The sequence below is a fragment of the Plutella xylostella genome, chromosome 5, assembly GCF_932276165.1.
Source record: "Plutella xylostella chromosome 5, ilPluXylo3.1, whole genome shotgun sequence".
NCBI classification, from domain to species: Eukaryota; Metazoa; Arthropoda; class Insecta; order Lepidoptera; family Plutellidae; genus Plutella; species Plutella xylostella.
In genome coordinates this window covers 5,476,172-5,497,932 of record NC_063985.1, presented here as the reverse complement: position 1 = coordinate 5,497,932, position 21,761 = coordinate 5,476,172, and the positions used below count along the sequence as shown (strand labels likewise).

Below are 21,761 nucleotides of genomic sequence, written 5' to 3'. Positions count from 1 at the left end.
AAATAATTTATTCAACGATTTATCGCTCATCCTACTTCTTATTTTGGTTTTTTCTATGCGTTAGTAATTTTATGAAAAATAAACGCGGACACAAAACGGGGTCATAAAAAAAATATGACAGGCGTCACACTAGCGTTAGCTTTTACATACTCTTTGGTCACATAAATATGTAAAAGCCGATCAATTGTTTGGTTTTAGGTAGGCGGTAGGACCAGCAGATAAATAAAGATGAAAATATTGAATCAGGAAGAGGTGAAACAAGGTGATTTAGATGAGTCATTAATTTATCTTTGCAATGCGCGAAATCAATAACACGTATGAGTTTCCAATAATTTACAACAAAACTGAGTTTCTGATCGTAGACGATCAATTTTTTTGGTTTAAGGTAGGAGAAACAGATAAATAAAGATGAAAATATAGCATAGAATCGATTAAAAATCAAACCCGGGAATTTTCCCGGTTTCGGGAAGGACAAATTTCCCGGGAATTCCCTGGAACACGGGAACGAAACCCTAAATCGGATACAGGTGTGTGCGAATTTTAAACGTGAAACTACCTACTAGTTACTAACTTAAATAAACTAAAGTAAGTATATAATACGTAATTCATATTTCTGATCCAAAGACCAAATAAACTCGAAACTAATTACTTAACTATATAGGTCCTATAATCAAAATCTAAAACTCTAGGGCTTACGCTAATAAGCCAGAATAGGCAACATGGCATACCAGACAGAAGTTCGTGTACATGAAAGTGAAACTAATTGGGACAAGGGGGTTATTCCAGCTTTACAAAAAATAACGAATGGAACTTGTCATTCAATAGGTACTGGGAACATAATAATTCAGATATATACTTATACATACTTTTATAGAGACTGAATAGGTTGTTTTGTTATAAAGTCTGTTTTTTAACCTCAGATACTAAATTGAGAGATTCTGAACTGTTCATCACAATCGACTGTTGATGAATTGAATGTTAATTTATTATCTGAGATTAAAACAGACTTTATAACAAAACCACCTGAATAGGTTGAACTACAAAAGTATGTATCTGTATTCTGTATAGCATCGTCACAACACACACAAATGAAAGGTTCTTATTGCATCCATGTGACAACTGTTGGTGACACAGACAATTAAGGGCTGTTTAGCTCAGGCTGTTTAGTGTTTGTCACCGTGGTGAAGGGATGCCAGTCAGAAATTCAGAATAGCGTCAGTCGCTGACGCCAGGGTGGGCTGAACGTGCTTTAATAAAAATTACAGTTGATAAGTATCTGTCTCGACTCCTTTCGTGCACTCGGTAGAATTACAAAAGGTACTTACCTTACTATACTCGGAAGCAATGAAAATGTTCCTGTGACATATTTATGGAAACCCTAGTCCGCGGAGGGTACACGCGAGTCTGCGTTGTTCTATGTGGAACGGCAATGACGAGTGGAACTTTTTCATTGCCCAGTGAGTGTACCTGTGCAAGTTTTTACATGTTATATTACATAACTGACGAGTATAAAATTACCCATAAACATTATAAAGAATCATCCAATCTCCCTTAGTTTCGTATCTTGACCAGTTCCTAGGAACGCTTCAACACTTATTGGCGCTGGCAACACAGACGGGCCAGAACTGGATTACCACCACAAAGTGATTTTCTTTAACAGACTCCGGAACTGTCTAGCGTCTAGACTCGTTTAGGTCTTATACTGAAAAAGGTTGAAATTGCCAATCAATTGTAGTTAGGTAGGTTCATATTGGATGGGCATATTTAGTCGAAGTGTACCCAACATACCTACGTCTTATTAGGTACATGTTGGATGTACGGTGACCTGCGCCTAAAAGTATACAGGCGGAGTTTTTAAAATAGCGATCCCTGATGATGAAGGGATCAGCTACATCTGTTATAAATCCGGGGACGTGTTGTGTGTGATGTGTGTAGCAGTGGTGTTTATGTGGATGTGCTTGAGAAGCATGTGAGCTTGAGATCGCTATTTTAAAAACTCCGCCTGTATACTTTTAGGCGCAGGCCACCGTACATAATATGCTATCTTTATTAAGTATAACTACTGTAGTTTTCACTCACTTTAAGCCGTACAATATATTCCAAAGAGTTTGGAAACTTATAAGCGTTTACTGTACTATGAATATTTGTCCCGCGCTTATCAAATGTATAAAAAAGTAAGCGCTTATAAGTTTCCAGCTTTTTTTCTGTATACGGCCTTACCTTTGCTAGTAAAAGTACTTAATACTATTTTTTTTAATTCTATTTAAGAATCTAGGTATTTAACTTCGTATTTAACTTCTAGAACCTAGACTCGCTTGGATACCTTAATAATGTTCCTAAAATGAGAAGAATCACAACCCTGTAACCGCGCATTCCGCAGCACCCGCCAGTGACAACAGGAATGGCCAAGTATTTCTCTAAATCGGGGTTCCCCAGTGAAATTCGTCGCGATAAGCCATCCTCCCAAATAATTGCCGTGTCCTGCCGTCCAGTTGAATGGGGTAAAAGGAATTTACACGCTCGAGATAAGCGGGAACTCTTTGTAAATGGAAAAAGAAACGGGTCACTGGTCGTTCGAGTTTTTTTTTTCTGTTGAAAAATGGCGCTTAGACATCTCTAGGTCTTTGCGAAGACGTGCCAATGACGCGCAAAATTTAAAATTAGCAGTCAGGACATCTGTTTTGCTTTATAAGTTCCAATATAAATAATTTCAGCTAAGATGTTTCCTGTAACGTTACGGAGATTTTTTGAGTGTTGTGGGTTTAGAGATATCTCATAATCTTTGAACTAATATTAGGTACTACTTATACAACTTCAATGCCCATTATGAAATTCTATATGTACTTATATTTTTTCCACCGACTTATTGTATCAGTTTATCCAATGAATATAATAGCCGTTTATATAATTTCATTGCATTGACATAAGAAAGACTAAAAATTATTGTCAAACGTAAATTTTATATTTTAATTAGTATTAATATTATTATTTCCAATTTTATATAAGTACCTACCTAAGAAACTTTATGTATTACATAATACCTCATTTTATTTATCTACAAAATAATTTTTGGTTTTGTTAAACGGCCTCCCCGTACCATAATAGTGCAGGGGTTGAGGGTGGTTGGGGTAGGTAGTGTTCTCCAAGGTTAACACCAGCCTTTCTATGAGAAATGATCAAATGATCAGTTTTTATACAAGTATCCAATGAAATGTACTTAATTAATTGACACCGATTTCGCAATAGTATTAGTGCGTAATTTAGAAAATATGAATTGCCACAATAATCATCTTATCTGAAACGAAGTACTTATAAGTAGTAGGTATACTGTTTGTCATAAATTAAAACACTTATACGTACTTACTTAAAATATAAAAAAATATTAGATGGTAGGTATACATGTACTTGTTTAATTTATATAGGTATCTAAAAAAAACGTAATTAATAATAAGATTTAAAAAAACGGAACTTTCATATTTTATATTTTTTTTCTATTAACAACGCCATCTGTAGTAAATTCTTTTAACTTTTAGGTTTCTCAACGCCATCTGTAGTTCATTATTTTAACTTTTACATTTCTAAGTCCACGATGGGATGGACAAAGCAAATGCTCGCCTAGTTACGACAGTGATGAGCATCGGAACCATTGATTAAATTTGCTAATAGATGTCGCTGCAGAAACAAAAATATTTATAAGTAAGACTTCTATTTGAAGGTGAGTAAATTTAAGGTTTTTTTTTAGTTTTGCCTGTGCAGATTTGATTTGAAAAAATATGCGAAGCAGTCAGATCCAGATCTAATATCATGGGTACCTAAGTACATCGATTGTAAAAAATAATACCTAATTATTTATTGGTTATCCTTCATAAGTGCGATTTGGTGGACAGCGTGGTGGACTAGGCCTAAAACCCTTCCTAGGTACTTAAGTTCTTACGTTACTAATACCCTAAGGGCTGATTTTTCAATGGTTAGATAAAAGTTATCTGAGGAATAAATCTGGGGCTGTTGCATTTGAATGTTTGTATTAACTAGACAGTGATGGCAACAATTTTATTTCTCAGATTGACCATTGAAAAATCAGCCAAAAGGAAAATTATTTAACTTACAGACTATAGTCATCTATAGTTAATGTTGTCTGAAATACAAAATACTTAGGTACTTAATAATATTTTATTCAGTCCTATTCTATTATTTCTAACCTAGGGCTTACCAACGCCTCTTATATTATTGGAGCATATCAAAATATTACGGTTTTTTGTTGGTTATATCCTGATGCTCAGTTAAATATACTTCAATGTTGCAGAAGGCGTCATTAAGCTAGCCTTTTCCGTTTAGGAGTAATTTGATGTTTTTATCAGTGGAATCTTTTAATTGCCCGTGCGTGTAGTTAGGATTACTTAGGATAAGGAACAGGTGATACGTGATGCGTCATTCCAGGAGACACTCACTCATTTCGTGAACCTTAGCCCCAATTTCTCCATAGTCCGTTATCTAACCGACAGGGATTGGTTAATCAATTATACGTCATCTCCATGTAAAATTCATGACATATATTGTGTCAAAAGTCAACCACCAATACCTGGTTATGCTCTAACCGACTATGGAGAAATTGGCACTTATGTCGTCAGTCGCCGTGCACTTGACATGCTTGGATTAGATACAAACTAGTCCGTTAAACCTAGTTAGGTACTAATAAATGCTTACAGAGAATTCCCACACACACACATTATAAACTAAAAGCTAACACCACATCAATTAGCTAAAAGCCGCAAGATGCCGTGACTACAGGGTGTTTGCTGAAATGTTTGCACTATTGACCGTCTCACGTCACTTATGTTATGTCTGTATATGACCTTGACCGAGGTTCGTGTCATCCTTGAATAGATGGCATAGGTGCCTACTATAATTTTTGTGCATGTGCTTATACAAAAAATACCATCTTTGAAAATATAACACTAGTTTAGCACTAATCGTAAATAGCTTTTGACTGAGCTTCGTATTCTGGGTATAAAAAGAAGTCTAAATTAAACTCTGGGGGTTAATCACGTCCTGAATTAAACATTTAATTCAGTCGAAGTTCTAAACTGTCATTTTCCTTTTAGGCCTCAAACATAATAATATTATTATTTTTATTGAGAATCCGTTAAAAAATAATTGTTTTTTTCAACTATAAGTAGATTAAATAAGTACCTAAATTAGACAATATGGCGACAATAAACTAGACGTGTACGTTATAATTATTTTTGTGGGAAATCATCCTATTTAGGTAAGTGCCCATTTCTCCATTGTCGGCTATCTAACCGACAGAGATTGATTTATAAATTCAACGTCATCTCCATATAAAATTCATGACAGATGTGTCAAAAGTTAACCGCTACTCCCTGGTTATGCTCTAACCGAGAATGGAGAAATTGGCGATAAAGGTTACAAAATTTTCAATGATGTCCATTTACCTAACTGTTTGAATGACACAAAAAACCGCCCTCAGACGTGGTGTCGCAAATAAACGAAAAATAATTTTATGGTGGAATGCCATAACTACTCATTAAACATACTTATTTGAACAAAAATACTTCGGTACCTACACTTTTATTGTACTAACGGCAGAGGATGCAGTGGCGACCTCATTAGCCCAAGCATCAGGTTACAAGTCTGTATGTAACTATGTAGGTACCTAGTCCTCTATTCAACTTACTGTGACCCCTGATGTCAACTAAGTTCACCCTTTATCACTAAGTTGTAAAGGATTTATAAACGTAACTGGTAAGGGACAACAGTGAAAGTGAACAATTGTGAGTTTCGAGTTACAGTTGGACAGAATGGGTAGCCTAATGGCGAAGCTTTCAGGTGACACGTGGTTTCAAATGTGAGCAGTTTTGAACTCAATGTATTTAATACAATACAATGCATAATTTTATTTTCATAATGTTTATGAATAAAACTTGACTAGACCAGTGCAAGAGTTTGGATTGGCATCAAAATGTTTTGTAAGAATGCTTAACTTTTATGAGTACCTACTTATACTTTTCAATTTGGTAAATGTCAAAATCAAATCAAAATCAAAAATCAAAAGTCACAGTTATATTATTATATTTATTAGAAAAAGAACAGTTTACATACATTCACAAGTGTTTAATTTTTAACCCAGGAAAAAGTTCATAATGATCTCTCCTACGAGTCATAAAATCCTTTTTCTGTAGTTGTCAAAGGATACTTAGATTATTTGCTGCCCCATATACCTATCCATGCCAATACAACAGAAGGGATCATTTCACATTTCGCTTATCATTATCGAACACAAAACTGTAAGTAATTATTATTATTGTGAAACGGCATATTAAGTAAGTACATGATTTGGGGTGTGGCAGTGTAGTGGCATAGAATAACATGATATGCGTGATTTTTGTCATTATGATGTCATACCATGTTTCTATGTCTATGTTGTTTCATTCATTAACTACAGCACGATTATTATTTTGTTTTACAAAAGAGAATGCGCATTTTTTCATGGGAGGTGTATCCAAGCTGTATACAGTTCCATTCTTCGTCCGATCATTAATTTATGCTCTTGCTGTACAATGTACAGTCAGCTGCATAAGTAGCTATACACTTTTATCCCACGTCACTCTGAAAACACCTATCCAAGCATTGAAATATTGATGGTTCGTCACTTTGACAAGGTACGTAGAAGTGTATAACGACTTATGCAGCTGACCGTACATGACTCAAGCCAGGCAATGAAGGCAAGCAAGAGGTGGGAGATCCTGTTCCTCGTCAGTGTTCACTCTGGACAACCAATAAACGCAAGCCAGAGATGAGGAACACGGGTCCCGGGGGGGGGGGGGGGGGGGGGTTTGCTCAAGCTCTCTCGCCACATGCTGCCCTGACTTTTTTCCTAACTAAAGTTTTGTGATTAATAGAATATTCTTTAAAATTCCAAATGAATGATACTGATTCTTGAACCAATTTGGGTGCATATAATTTAGAAATGTTTTTTGTCATTGTTAAAATATTGTAAGTAGGTACTACCTACTTACTTACTTTATTATACATTTATTGAACACCTCACAAACATTGAAAAATAAACAAAAGATACTGAAATGTATGTAGGTAGGTACCTTCTATAAAAGGCCATCTAAGCGGGAGCTATGCATTTTCTCTTTCCGGAGTTCCTGAGCGCATTAGGGTCAGGTTATCACTCACTGTTATAATTATGAATCATAATAAGTAGAATTAGTTCGAACCTACAGTGTAAATACACTTTATGTTCCAGAATGCAGAGGCACAGTCTATCATAACGGAGGCCGAATTCCTGTTACTCAGATCGTCCAACCAGCCGATTAAAGATGTCCTGATAACGGCCTTGAGGTTGTATCGTATCTCCACATCGCAATTTCATCCGGAGTTAAGATATCAGCAGCGTGGGGCCAATAAAGATACCGTTTTGTTTCTTGTTCCTCGAAGGCATTTATTGTTTCATATTGCCAGTAAGTACTAATCATTGTTTTCAAAAGAGCTTTCCTCTTAAGAGATTTCAATAACAGATGAGCCAGATTCTCATAAAATATCAAAGAAGCCGTTTGAGTGCTGAAGCAAATCATTGTAAAAAGACTTAGTGCCAATTTCTCCATAGTCCGTTAGAGCATAACCAGGGAGTACTGGTTGACTTGAACAAACTTGACACATCTGTCATGAATTTTATATGAAGATGACGTTTAATTTATAAATCAATCCCGGTCGGTTAGATAACCGACTATGGAGAAATTGGCACTTAATAATGCATCCTCCTCTAAACCTCCTGTTTACGCAAAAACTTTAGAAAACACGCAAAAGTACACGTCAAATTCCATCTGGTAAAAAGTTTTCTATAAACAAAGCCCCGTCAAAGGAAGCAGACAAGACGGTTCTAAAGTTACAGTTCCTCTTTGAAGTCGAAGCCATACAGTGTCGAGTCCTGCGCGTCCCAAGTTCAATAGATGCCATGTCCACACACAGCATATTAATATTGACACAAGTGAAGTGTTGTCTGCAGTCGCGACTCTGGAAGGTATTTTGTTTACATGAATTTAGCTTTGGACAAATGGATAGGGAAAGGGGAATAGCAGGAAACTTTTCACATTAGCTTAGAGCTTTCTCGATGTATTAAACTAATTGAGTTGAGTCCCGTGAGACTAGACACAATTTTAAAATCTATTGTGTCTCTTCCACTGAGTTGACGCTGGGTTTTGAAGGGTTAATTTATAGAACCCCAGTTACAGACAGGTTTACAGACGGAAAATTACAGAAATGATTTTAACTCGTCATTCGTTTACTTTTTTGTGAAACTCAGTATAACATTAAAATATTCAAGTTTAGAAACCCGTGTTTCACCCAGATTGTCCCTGCCAAAATACAATTCCAAGATGATATAATAAGCAACAATGGAAAAAGGTCGATTATATAATCTTTACAACCAAAAGGCGATCGCGATCGGCTATTGTTTTAATGCTATTCCCAGGGCCAAGTTGCGGAGTACCCATCGATCTATTACCGCGCTTACATCACGCGGCTCCTTCATTTATTCTGGTTGCATCACTGCACATATTGCTACGATACATCACTTTCTCTTCAATAATTATGTAGGGAGCACATCACGGAGTCGAGTCCCATGGTTTCTTGAAGAATATTGACACAAATAATAAGGATAGTCTTTATTACCGGTAAGTACATAATAATATGAGTAATAATGGTAATAATTACTCTTTCAGATACCAGAGTGGTTAGCTAATCTATCTCCCGATAGTATACAGGCAGACGCGCAACTACATACTTCGGTCACATTTTTTAGCCTAACTCAGAATATCATTGTTCGAAAATCGTCGAACCTAATACAATAAGATAAGTACCTACCTATGTGTGTGGTAAAAGTAAAATATAAGAAGTTAATATGAAGTTGGCATCGCGCGTAGGTATCTTAAAGTAATTTTTGACGATGAAAGATTTCAACTGTTTGACTCATGCATACTAGTCGTACTCGTCGCATTAAACACATTCTAATGACAGAATCAGACTATTAAGAAGGTCACTCTCATCGTAAAATATGTCTGCACTCGAGTTTTCCATTAGATTGAGATAAAACTCGATTATAATATTATGGGCACTATGTTGTGCAAGAATATTGGGCAATGTCGGTCATCGTATGACTATAAGCTGTTAGGATGATTCATCCAAATATCTATTGAGGCCCATTTCTCATCCAACCATGACTACGGCATGCTACGGCATTACAAAAATAAAATATATTATGTGTTAGAGCTGTTTATAATTACGTATGTATCGTGGTCTCGTTTATGATCTGCAAATCACTAATTCAGCATCGCTTTGCAATCGTCTAGTAACCCATAATAGTGACATATTCCCAGTTACTTCACACGAGTTACATGAATGTTTCCCCCTGATCGGATGAACGCCCACAACATTCATTTAGTGTTTAGTGGTATATAAAATAACCGCCCAATGACCCAGGTATGCAGTGGGTCGTGTACGTGTTTACGGGGATTGTATATCCGCTGCTTGACAATCCCTGTGATCTGTTCATTCTGATAATAAAGTACGGGTTCTAGCCTCTCTTTTTTTAATTATACAGGGTGTTGCAAAAAGGGTATACTAAGCCGAAAGAGGGTCATTATTTCGGGTTAGTACCTACTTATACCGTTTTTGCAAGATGAACCGATTACTTACTATTTTCCTATAATATCTACCGAAACTAATATGTACTTATTATTTATTATTACCCTGTTATTATCGAATTATCCTATTTTATCACGATCATCACTAAAACTGATCATCATCAAACAATCTTCATAATTGAATAACCTATTAATATATTATAACCTCATTAATATTATTGAGTACCAAAGTTGTCCCTACAGCGTACTAATACACAAATTTATATCAATTGGATGAGTAATGAAATCAATCCCTAGTGATATCCGTTCACTCAGATGTAGTCCTTCAGAGTTAAGCGAAACAACGGCTTGTGATAACTAAATCACTATGAATAAAGGCGAATTTTGTATACAATAGAATCATAGCGAATAGGAAGATGTAAAATGAATGGGAAACGTTAACATCCGCGTTTTTGTTCCATCTCCATTAGTGGCGCTCGATATATCCCATTGTGTTCTAATTATTGTAAGATGTGTGAGGTTAACAAGATTGTGGCCATGCGTTGCAATGCTTATAATTAATAGTGCACTTCAGGATTGTGACATTAAACAATTGTTGTTGTAGTTGTAATCCTAAAGGGCTTAATATTAACGTTTTACCAGATTATCATTAGAACGGGTTCCAAAAATAATACTGTACCTATTCTGAAACAATGCTGCAAAACTCGTCTTTCAGTACAATTACTGTTTTTTTAAGGTCACAAGAACTCGGCAAGTTATTGTTTACAAAACATTTATGAACAGTTCTCGTATGTAAACTATAAAATACAATATAACGACTAGGCCTCAACCTCAACAGGCCAAACGGAGTTAAACGTTCACTAAGCCTAGTCGACTAGAGGTTTACTCGTTTATAAAAGGTACGGTTGGAGAGTACGCTCATCAAATATGGAATTTCAAGTATCTAGATATTTTACAAGTAAATAGGTATAATAATTTTATGATACTCAGTACATTTTAAGCCATAACGATAATCGTCGCCTATTCGCTGTATTGAGCAAGAAGCAGTTGCAGAATTTCAATTCAGCTTCTTTGTGGTCACGTTGCAAAATCTTACTTGCAAAATTTTACCATTAACTTCATAGAAATTGCAACTTCTCCTTAGATACTCGTAAGTAACAGTGCACCACTATACCTACAGGTGTAGTATTTACATAATTATTCGCTACATATGCTCGTAGGTATTTGTTATTTTGTATCCCTTTCTTCTTCTTTGAGCTAAGGCAGGTTTACAAGTTCATATTTTACTAGTGTTTAAAACAAAATGGACAATGGAGCTGAAAAAAAATGAAAATGATTTTACACATTAACCATCGGCAACGGACATAAAACAAGAAGTTTAGAACAAATGCAGTAAACTTGCCAGGATGCGATATTATTTGCGTCATGGCAGATGCACATGTGCTAGCTGGAATAAGACGAATGCCTCACGCAAAGACTTGGACAATATGTTAGACGGTTAGACCGCAGACAACATCGTTTTGTTTTGTTTCTCTATCGCGAATTGTTACGTGTTACGTAGAAATTATTAGCATAAGACGTAAGCGGTACAAGTTTGTTATGTTGTTCACTACATGCAAGTTTCATATACAGACTGGCACTGGATGTTGTCGCAATTTAAAGGATATGCTGTATTAGCAAAATTTGAGCCTGTTATGATTACGATAAGAGTAGTTTGTGCAAAAGCTACAAAACAAACCTATTTTAAATTAATTGCAAAAAAAGACGCATCAAAATAGTTTCAGCCACACTCAAGGGAAATTTTGGTGCCGGTAAAAAGTAAAAAGGTACGCAATATGGCTGATCCTTCTTTTATGTACATATCTAAACCATAAATTTGTAGTTATATGAATAAATTTTTTAGGATACCTACTTACTCAAAATTTTTAAGAATCATTCTATCACTTTTTTTTGAGTAAATGTACCAGCATAAAAACTTCAATATTTTTAGCGTGAATGAGATTTTTTCGAGACATAACATCCATGCCGGTTAAAATCCATTTTAACCGATTCATAAAAATTCAGAGATGGAAAAATTTCGATACCATTTTTCGGGGGAAATCTGCTAAAATTGGATGTATCCTGAACAAACTGTTGCAGGTACTCTGCAATTAAACCCCGGGTCGTACCACTCGTACCTCTCTGAAATGGAAAATTAGTGCTGTCTGTAAATAGCTTTGATAACGGTCACTGGGAATACTCGCACTCGATAAAGGTTTACGTTCGCGTATTTTTTTCAATGCTGTTACCAAAATCATTACCAAAAACACACAGGATCTGACTTAAAGCTTCAAGAGTTATGCCTGCTTTTCAATTTCCTTTGAACCTCCATGCTTTATGAATGCTGAAAACCCCATTGATTCGAATTTACAAAGTCCGGTTTTTTTTGTATCCAGGTAGATAGACATTATGGCTGGTATCTTAAAGTTGATATTAGCGTGTGCAGAGCCGCGAGAAGCCGCTACCCTCGCGTGGAGCGGCATTGGCCGTCAGTCTATAATCGTCTGTCGAGCGCGAGTCACGACTCTCTACCGCGCGTCTATACAAAGAACAAAGTTGACCGTATCGTCACTCTAAATAACGTTTTGTGAAGTGTGATCAGTGGGAATTGAACCGAAACTGTTCAGGTGTCTCAGGATTGCGTGTGCTGAGAACTTTGCAAGAGTTTTCGCCGAGGATTCCACGGACTAAGCAGTTTTGTTTACGGTGCGGTCGGTACCGGCACGCTAATTGCTGTCGAGGTAAGCTCTTCTTCTTGTTCAACTTAGGCCATGTTTTGACGTACAAATTAAAATACATAAACTTTGTGTTCTTCTTCTACACCAGCGTAATGTATTTATGCTATAGCATTGGTTTCGTTAATTTGAATATTGAAGTGTGTTTTTCTACCTACCCGAATGAGCAAATAATGACCCATCAACCTGTCATTACGAAGTTTTTACGAATCAATTATATGTTTTGAAATATTTATATCTGGATTTAATAAGACCTTCGAGTTATGCCCATAATTTCCTAATCTTACCAATTACCTAATTAATCTAGAATTCCTAAGTACCTACCTACATTTTAGAATAAAGCATGAATCCGCGTCATTGACCGACTGTGAGTCAACCCGTCCGACTCTTGACATTCCAAAAAATAACTAACGATCGTAATTTAAGGTACATTCGGTATCTCCATCTTGTCCCATCAATTTGTTCTATATCCCTGTTTTCAACCAATAAAAAGCTACCTTTCGCATGTTTTATCTATCGCTGGCGCAGCCGGCCGCGTCCCAAACCAGTTCTTGGTCAGATGATAGTTTGTTATTATTTTTTTGCCGCGGCCGTGCTTGGGCTGAGCGGGTTCTGGTGGTCCACTACCGACTTACGCCGTACCTTATCTTGTAATAAATAACTAATTATATGTATACCAAACACCTCTGTTTATACATAATTAGTTATTTCTTACAAGATAAGGAGATTTGCATGAAATAAGGGAAAAAGCCACATTCTATATGACATTGGATTGAGAATTGGGACTAACATCACGCAAACTCAACGCAATTTAAAAATATATAATACACAAACCATGGGTTAAGAAGTTATTGATGTATCAGCAGACTTCTCCTCCGTAATTCATTCAACTATATACCTGAGGAATTACTTATATTTATTTGTACCAAAGAACATGATGAAGATTTGGAATTATTTTGATGGGATGATGTACAGCACTTTTTATTATTGAATTCCAATATGAAGTGTAGATGTCTGTTATTGGCAATTAGGGTTTATTTTCGCTCTTCATTTGCCGAACTCTTTCATTAACCGACTCGATTTTAATTATCTTTTACACGCGACTCTCACAAATTAATTAAAATTCTGTGTCCGCTTCAGTGATTGGTTTTACTTAAGATAACAATTCCGGATCTTGCTACCGAAGAAATTTCCACTGCATCTGATGCAGACCCGCAGTGATTCATGCTGTATAAGAAATTGGTCATTTATAAATATTTATAAGCTTTATCGTCACACGAAACACCTGATTTACTTTGTCTTGTAACTTTTTCATAACTTAGTCCCGACTCTTACATGTTTCGTATTTGTTTTGCGATGAATTATGTAACAATAACTTCATCAATTCTCACGTTTTTATTCTCTCTGTGTTATCATTATCAATATTATAAATAAATTGTAAATCCTTATTTTCTAGTCCATTCTCCACTTGTTTACTTCAACCTGTGGAATATTTGTGTCCGATAGTGGAGTGGTCTTTGCCCACTTCGATATGCGGTGTATTTGCTCCTAATATCGTATCCTGTTTATTCAGGATTGGTCGAAGTTGGTAATTAAACTTGCATAGCCGTTCCTATCACTACAACATCATCTATAACCGTGTATGTGTGTAGGTACTCGTATGTATGCACTACCGGAAGTAGATAGCGTGTCCGGGAGAGGGTCGTGCCGTGTGTCGCTGGGGTAAAGTCTGGGTAAAGTACGATAACCGTGCACAGGTGCATTAACATGACAGTTTAAACAGTTATAGCTGTGGCAACAAATGTAGTTTACTGGCATTATAATTATAACCATACTGTAACTTATAATGTAGTCAAAAGTCGTAGCTTTTTAATGTTAATGCAGAGTATTAGTCCAGCTACGTAATATCACCTTCATTTACATGTAGACTTAACTATTTAATTATTATAATCTCATCTAGATATATTTAATGTACCTACCTACTTACAGCCACAAATTTAAACAGGAAGAAGAAATGAAATGAAATGATTATACTTAATATTTTAGCAATTCATTACTTTTCATTGACATTCATCGATGATCCTAATATAGGTTGTTGTTGCCATCTGTTGTTATATGTACCTATCTATAAGTACTTCACTCTTGGCTCTCCAAGGAGTCACTGGTTCCGTGTTTAAGATTTTCCAACCCCTCAAGTGATATAAACCCGATACAGAAGTCGTCAGCGGGTTTGGAGGACCCCTGAACATCGACGGGATGAACTAGGTCAATAAAAAAGGACTTATTTTGTCATTATAGTCTTAAGTGAAAAAAAGTTAAATGTACATAGGCTAGATACTCCTGAATTCAATAAGAAATGTCTAGACTATCGATAAGTTCCTTCTTTAATTCGTAAACCATACATAAAATATCAGAAACACCCGCAGTTAATACAGGAATAAACAACAGCGGTACAATAAACTGTACTGTCAATATCAAGATTGAAATCCAGAAACAAGTTGATTTATACCACCAGCTGAACACCGTGATCGATAACTAGAAACAATGGAGTGTTCTAATGCCATGGAAATTCACCTGATAATAATAACAGTTTACTTGAATCGTTAACATTTAAAATTTCCGAGAACATCGAGTTATGACAACATTGACGACAGTTTCATAATCATTTTAGATGACATGTACAAAAATTGTGCAGTAACTATAAATAAAAGACTATCGCAAATTCGCAACGCAAAATATGGTACAATTTTTTTCTCCTCGAGAGCAAGATATACATAGAAGCAAGATAAGGAGTTGTGAACTGTCATTTTAAATACCTAGGTACTAGAAACCTTTAATCATCAGCGCACAATCATGGACCCTTCCAAGGCTATTTACGATAAGGTCTTCATACAGCCACTACCGGCCACCAAACATACAATCACAATCGTATCGGAAATACTTAGAAAAAAACATATAATAATATATGATTTCTAAAAATGTCTGCTAAGTCGGAAATAATGATTCGTTCGGCAAAGAGCCATTTGGGAACGATCACCTGTCTAGCCGGGGGTGGGTGAAGTGAAGATATAAATAATGTGCTAAATACACCAGCAACCGGCCGCGGCCGACTACTGACCGGGTCGTGGGTCGTGGGTTGTGGGTCGTTGCCTGTTCAATCATTACAAACAATGACACTCGATATAAAATTAATTAAGTACCTACTTATATTAATTGTATACCAACCTATATTATATGAAAATAGCATATGAATTGATGTGCATTGTCTTTATTGAACAGCATTAAAATAGCATACTAGAAACAATTTACAAAAAGGCGGCCTTATCGCTAAAAGAGATCTCTTGTAACAACCTTGAAATGAACATTAAATACGCTAAGAGTATTAGCATGCATTACCAAAAGCAAACAAATGAAGAATGCAATGCAAACTTCATAAGGGGCAAGTTTAAACAGACCAAAAGCCTGTTTGTATGAAAAATTTAACAAAACCCTTTTAATGAAAGAAGAATTAAAGGGTTTTTGTGAAGTTTTGCATGCATTTTTTGTACTACTTTCAATAAATGTTTTATTGGTATGCCTCAATGGTTCTTTTCTACAAGATTCAGATAATGATATAATGGGCATTTGATATCAAAAACAGGTTTCGATTTGGTTATGCCCCATTCGAAGCGCATATAGCGTATCATTCCTAGATTATAAACGAAGAATTTCAAGAGCTTTTCGAGTACAGATTTATTATAAACGAATGCGTAATAGGTTCATTACATTGCAGGTAAGCATATTTATTTCTATATAAAATGCGAGATGGTATTTAAATACCAATTAGCTGGATTTACCCAAATAAAAATCTACTTCGACTATACATTTATCTCTTTTGACCATGCATAGGACATGAGTCGTGCGCGCCTGACGGAATACATTCACAAGGATGATTGTATTCTCAGTCTGACTTCCAAGAGGTACCTACTGGGTATTATGTAGGTACGCAAGTACTTTGTTTCGGAACCTGTGTCACGGAGTCACGTATAAAGCAGTCACAGGTGAGACGTTGACATTGGGATTACCATAAGGTAACGGCTTGCCATTTCGGCCGGGCCTGAGTTGTCAAAACGTCCTACAGTTGCGCCACCGACCAAACCGGAGTAGGAGTGGCGAAATAGACGCCCCATTTTTATCGTGCATCATTTATCTTCGTCTGTCGCTAGATAGTAAAATGAGGAAACAACGCATTTTCTTTGGCACTGAATAGACCAGTAAATAAAGTAAATAGACCAGTAAGTAAATAGACCAGTTTCCTTTGCGCTGGTCAAATGAAAACTTTATGGGTCCATCAATGGCGGTGGTCCCGGGTTGGAAGTTGACATGCAGTCTGGTGTTGTTGTTGAGATATAATCATACTTAATTAAAACTCATAAAGATGGAATTATTTTGTGACGTGATTTAAGAGCACGCGGTGGAAAGGAGCACTGAACTCTGTCTCAGTTCCTATAGTTTACTCGCATCGCATGATTGTTAGTTCCGAGCGACGAGTATTATCTGTTTTCTATTCTGTATCGCAACGTAGAGTTTTGTACAGAGATACCACATTACTCCTGGCAAGCTTTAATAATCATTCTTTCGATGTACTTAAAACATTTGTTATGGAAGCGAAATCTTGCAAGTCACTTAAATATCATTACATCTCAGAGTGCCGTAACTTGGAGCTAGCCTATACGCATTATAAGTTGATGGTAGGATGATATTTTGTACTCACTGAGTTTAGATATTTTGTACCACCACTAACTTTTTCATTTGACGGAAAAACCGAAATAATCAACCCCGCAGTACCGTACTAAGTACCTCGGTATTAATTGAGCTTTTTAAACTTTAAAACAAGGAGAAAGTTTCTTAGTAAATTGTGTAAACAACGAAAACCTAGAAGTTAATTGTTAGATATTTAATTCAATCATAAAAAAAGAAATTTAATATCGCAGATTACACAAGTATATGGGTCTATAAAGTTACATATAAGTAAGTAAGTATACATTTATTTATGTAGTTATAACATTTATCATATCGACAGTAAAATGCAGAGAAATCAATAATTGGGTTAGCAGACCTGTAAAATCCCTTTTTACTAGCTAAAATGCTCTTAAAGAAAACGTGTCTTTGTGATGAGCATTATGTTCACATACCACAGCTCTCTAAAGTGTTTCACAGAATTTCCCAGTTAGTACCTAATATATTTCTCTGCCATCCATGGCATAATTGGCTCCCATTATCCGGCACCACAATTTACGCAGTGACAATATTCCTAAAAAACTTTCGAAAAAGGATGCAGGAAGCCCTTACAAGCGGGCGTAGTTGGCCGGGCTCGAGGGACCATTATTACACCGACACGCTCCCACGCTAATGGCTGCTAGCCCCAAAAGGGTCGTCAACCACCAACACTTTTGTTCTCAGCTGTCGAATTAATTACCCACTCTCGACCTCAGAACACTCACCATTTCTATTGAGGCGCGAAAAGATTTTAAAATGCTCCATTAATGTTTATGGTTGCATGCCTTCGTCTGCATGAATAAGTTCCGATGTAGGTCAAATTGTTTGGTATTAATTCCGATTGACTGTTTATCCGATTGCTGCTGGTTCAGCGGATTTAAGTTTTTATACAACATTGCTAGAACAGAGTAAACCAGTGGTTAGGACGTTGTTATTAAAGATAGAAAAACATTAAATTGAATTATTTATATAAATTATTGTATATTTTTCATAAATATATCAGATTCCAGCCCCGTATCAAATTTAATTTGGTGGCAAACAACGTTTGCTTCATCGCATATTCAACAATGTTTAGTCCGTAATTTGAATATAATATCATTCCTTGATAGACCCCCGTGTCTGGTATGTGACGTGTAACAGCCTTGATAGGTGAAGGACCTGTCTCCCCACCTGCTCCCACTTATTCTCCCCGAGATTCTCATATCAACTCAATCTTATCTTGTTGATATAAGGGTTCTTTTGTATCGTACCGAGTAATGATGAGCTACAATTCGTCATATCAGCGCTACGGTTTTTATTGTTCTGTATCTAGGCAGAAAAATAATATCTCGTGGACTCGGAACAAAAGACTGTCGATGCTTGCTGCTGGCATATTGACATGCAATAAAAGCACTTTAATACACAGCTTAATATCATTCATTTGTACGTATATTATGTGTTTATACAGCTTCGTTCCAAGTTGAATTCAACCAGTTTTTTCCAAACCATTCAAAAGTCTGAACCAGTCCCGCCAAGCCTTAAACAATATAAATAATGGCATGGAACAATTTGCGGTACAGAACGGGTAACCGAAGCAGCCAACTGTCAGGAGTTGTGTTGAAAACGTTGAAAAAGTCAAGGCCAATCATACTGGCACAACGGGTCTTGCTAAAAATATTAAGACTGTACCATCTTGCATTCGGTACGGTTCACAACAAACATAAATTTATTCAACAAAGTTGTTCGTGATTAAATTCTGGACATGGCGACTGCAGCAAAAGTTATGTTTGCTGAGCGAAGTTTGAACAGTTGCATAAAAAAGAACGAGAGTAAAATGGAAAATGTCGAATCATCGTACTCTGACTTCTGCCTTGTGCCGGGAGCTAACTGATCTAATTGGTTTTCCCGATGAAAGCAAAATGGATGAAAAAGTCAAAAGGCATATGTAACTTGCAAATTGGCTAGGTGCAGATGCAGAGTTATGTAACGATCTAATGACATCTTATGGTTTTCATTTTTATTCATACAGACATTTTATGTACGTTTTATACAAACACGAACGGTTTGTTACTATAATTACCCAAGTACCTGTCATGTTGACGAGCATTATTTATCGTTGTTGGGTTGTTACTGTATGCCATCAAAATGTTATGTTATCTCTAAAATAATATTTTCGTGTACATATGAGGAGACCAACTCATACATAAAAAAATTCAACATAAAATATTAAGCATGTGCCTAGTAACGTTGAGTTCATTAGACCGTGAAACAGGTGTTTAAACACGTTTTAGGGAACTTTTTACTAACGCTCCATAATATTACCCATTCAATATAATACATTCTGCTTCGGAGGTTAAAATGATATGAGTTCTCGTAAAATTGCAAAAGCACAGGTAAGCAACTGTAATTTGAATCTTGCTATTTCATATCAATGTCGCCGGCAATGCAATGTCTACCGATAAAAACCCATACCTTGTATTAAAATAAATGTTTCCTTAGCAAACAAATATATAAATATTTCAAAGGAATTACCTACATACAAAAATATATATTATGTAATAAAGTAGGTAGGTATTAGCACGTTTGTTATCCTGGACGGCATTCGGGGTTGCCAATCGTTTTTGTACAATAAGGTATATTACTACCTTACCAATAAGTCGTTTACAAACGTATATTATGAGAGGACGTGACAGGAAAAAAAGCCCTGTGCTGACCCAAGTAGGATGAATGATTAACAAATTTAATATCAATGCAAACTAATGTGAGCTTCCGTATTATAAGAGGTCTTATTTTAATCCAAAACATGCGCCATTTCCATTTTCCATTAGTGAGATTAATGTAGCACACAACAAACGTAGAACTCTGCATCCGACAGTTGCCATTTTAATTTAAACACAACAATCTAACAGCCAGTCATGCAGATACTGCTTTTGTCTTTTAATATCGTTTTCCGATTCATCGCAGAGTGAAAATATTGCAAGAGGAAATGGAGGTTCATTCTACAGAGTCCTTATTCAGGAGAAATACCCATGAATTATGTACACTCACGGGCATTGAAAAAGTCCCATCTGCCAATGACGTTCCATATGCTATTGGAACATTTTCATTGCTCGTGAGTGTAATTGTAATTCTGGATATAAATTATATGAATAAACTGTTCCGTAGTAAGTATGACTACAACCGACACTCTTGTGTGGAACAATAATTTTCGTTGGAGAGTTGCGAGACTTGTTCTTGATGAGTTAAAAACGGTTCATTAACTATTAGTATGGGTGAATGACAAATTTAGTATCGCTTAAAGAATACTTCCTTGTCCTGGATAGTCCGCCAGCAGGGGTCAGTTGATTTCACGAGCTGCAATCCGATTACGAACTCTCCTAGCCCTTCCAGGAAACCGTTGCCGGGAAATAAAGAAAAGTTTTTATTGATTCTGACGTAATAGGCCTGCGTGGTAGCTAACTGTCGTCTGTTTACTTAACGCTAAGTAGGGTTGGGCAACAGTGCTAGTCACCTGACGGGTTATTTTCGAGTTTTATTTTATTGGACCAAAGTCGTTAGTCCTTGCCAGATATCGTGTCACTAGCATGTTTAAGAATATTAGCAAATTGTATTCGTCAAAGTACCTGCCTGTTTAAGGAACTGCACTTAGCACCGCAATATTTACAAAATACTTAACGACATTGGTAAATATTGATTTGGTTTTTTCTCACGACTCGCTGCTGTTGGGCAAAGACCGTGAAAAGGTGTTTGTAAACTACCAACGATATTTGGTCAACTCGTGGAAGCATTGGATTATAGGAATAAATCGAACGAATTAAATTTCTTATAAGTAGTACATCAGCATACACAGTACTTACTTAAATTCTGTAAGTATTGTGTATGCTGATGTCTGATGTAAGTAATAGTTTTGTTTATCAGACTGTATAAGTAACTCTAGCATATTAAAAGAATTTTAGTCGTTAATAATAAAATCCTGTAAAATGCCATTACTGTTCCCATACTGTTTACTTACCCAGAAAGTGACATCATCATTCTTATTTGAAATCTTACAATATTTGAATTAAATTTTCTCAAGTGTGAAATATCCCATCTGGCGGAATGTAGCCGAGAACGTAGTCTACACGAATAAAATACATAACTGCGATACATTGTACCACTCGACATACACTGATTGCCTAGCTAGCTTACATTTAGGACCTTTACTTGAAAGGCCGCAATACACATGCGTTCTTTCGGTATTACCGAGCAGATAAGGTGAGATCTTCGGAAACGATCGCTGGCTTCAACTGAAGCGCATAATAACAAACTTTAGTACAGTGGGGATCTTTAGGGTTCCCTATCCAAAATTCTAAATGGCCAGAACAGACCTCTATTCCCAGTTGTTCACTTTAACAGTTATTGATTGCGGAACCTTTACTTAATATTTCGGTGTTATGGTTCCGTGTCATTAATTTTGATCTAGACAGTGAACAAAAAGTTATAAGGTGAGGTGAATCACGATTTATACCTATTGTTTGTTAGCCCAAGTTCAGTTTTTGCAACCCTTTTTACTAACTTTTTACTACTAAGAATACTTAGCTAT

At 36.2% G+C, this 21,761-nt stretch overlaps 1 protein-coding gene across 1 annotated transcript in view; it reads left to right on the top strand.

Annotated features, from left to right (window-relative positions):
- Window positions 1–12,198: 12,198 nt before the first annotated feature.
- The window catches only part of LOC105392362, a 31,494-nt gene continuing 21,931 nt past the window's right edge, over window positions 12,199–21,761 (top strand). Inside the window, exon 1 of the mRNA XM_011563975.3 lies at window positions 12,199–12,448. The gene's annotated coding sequence lies outside the window, so the exon portion shown is untranslated. The remainder of the gene's footprint in view (window positions 12,449–21,761) is intronic.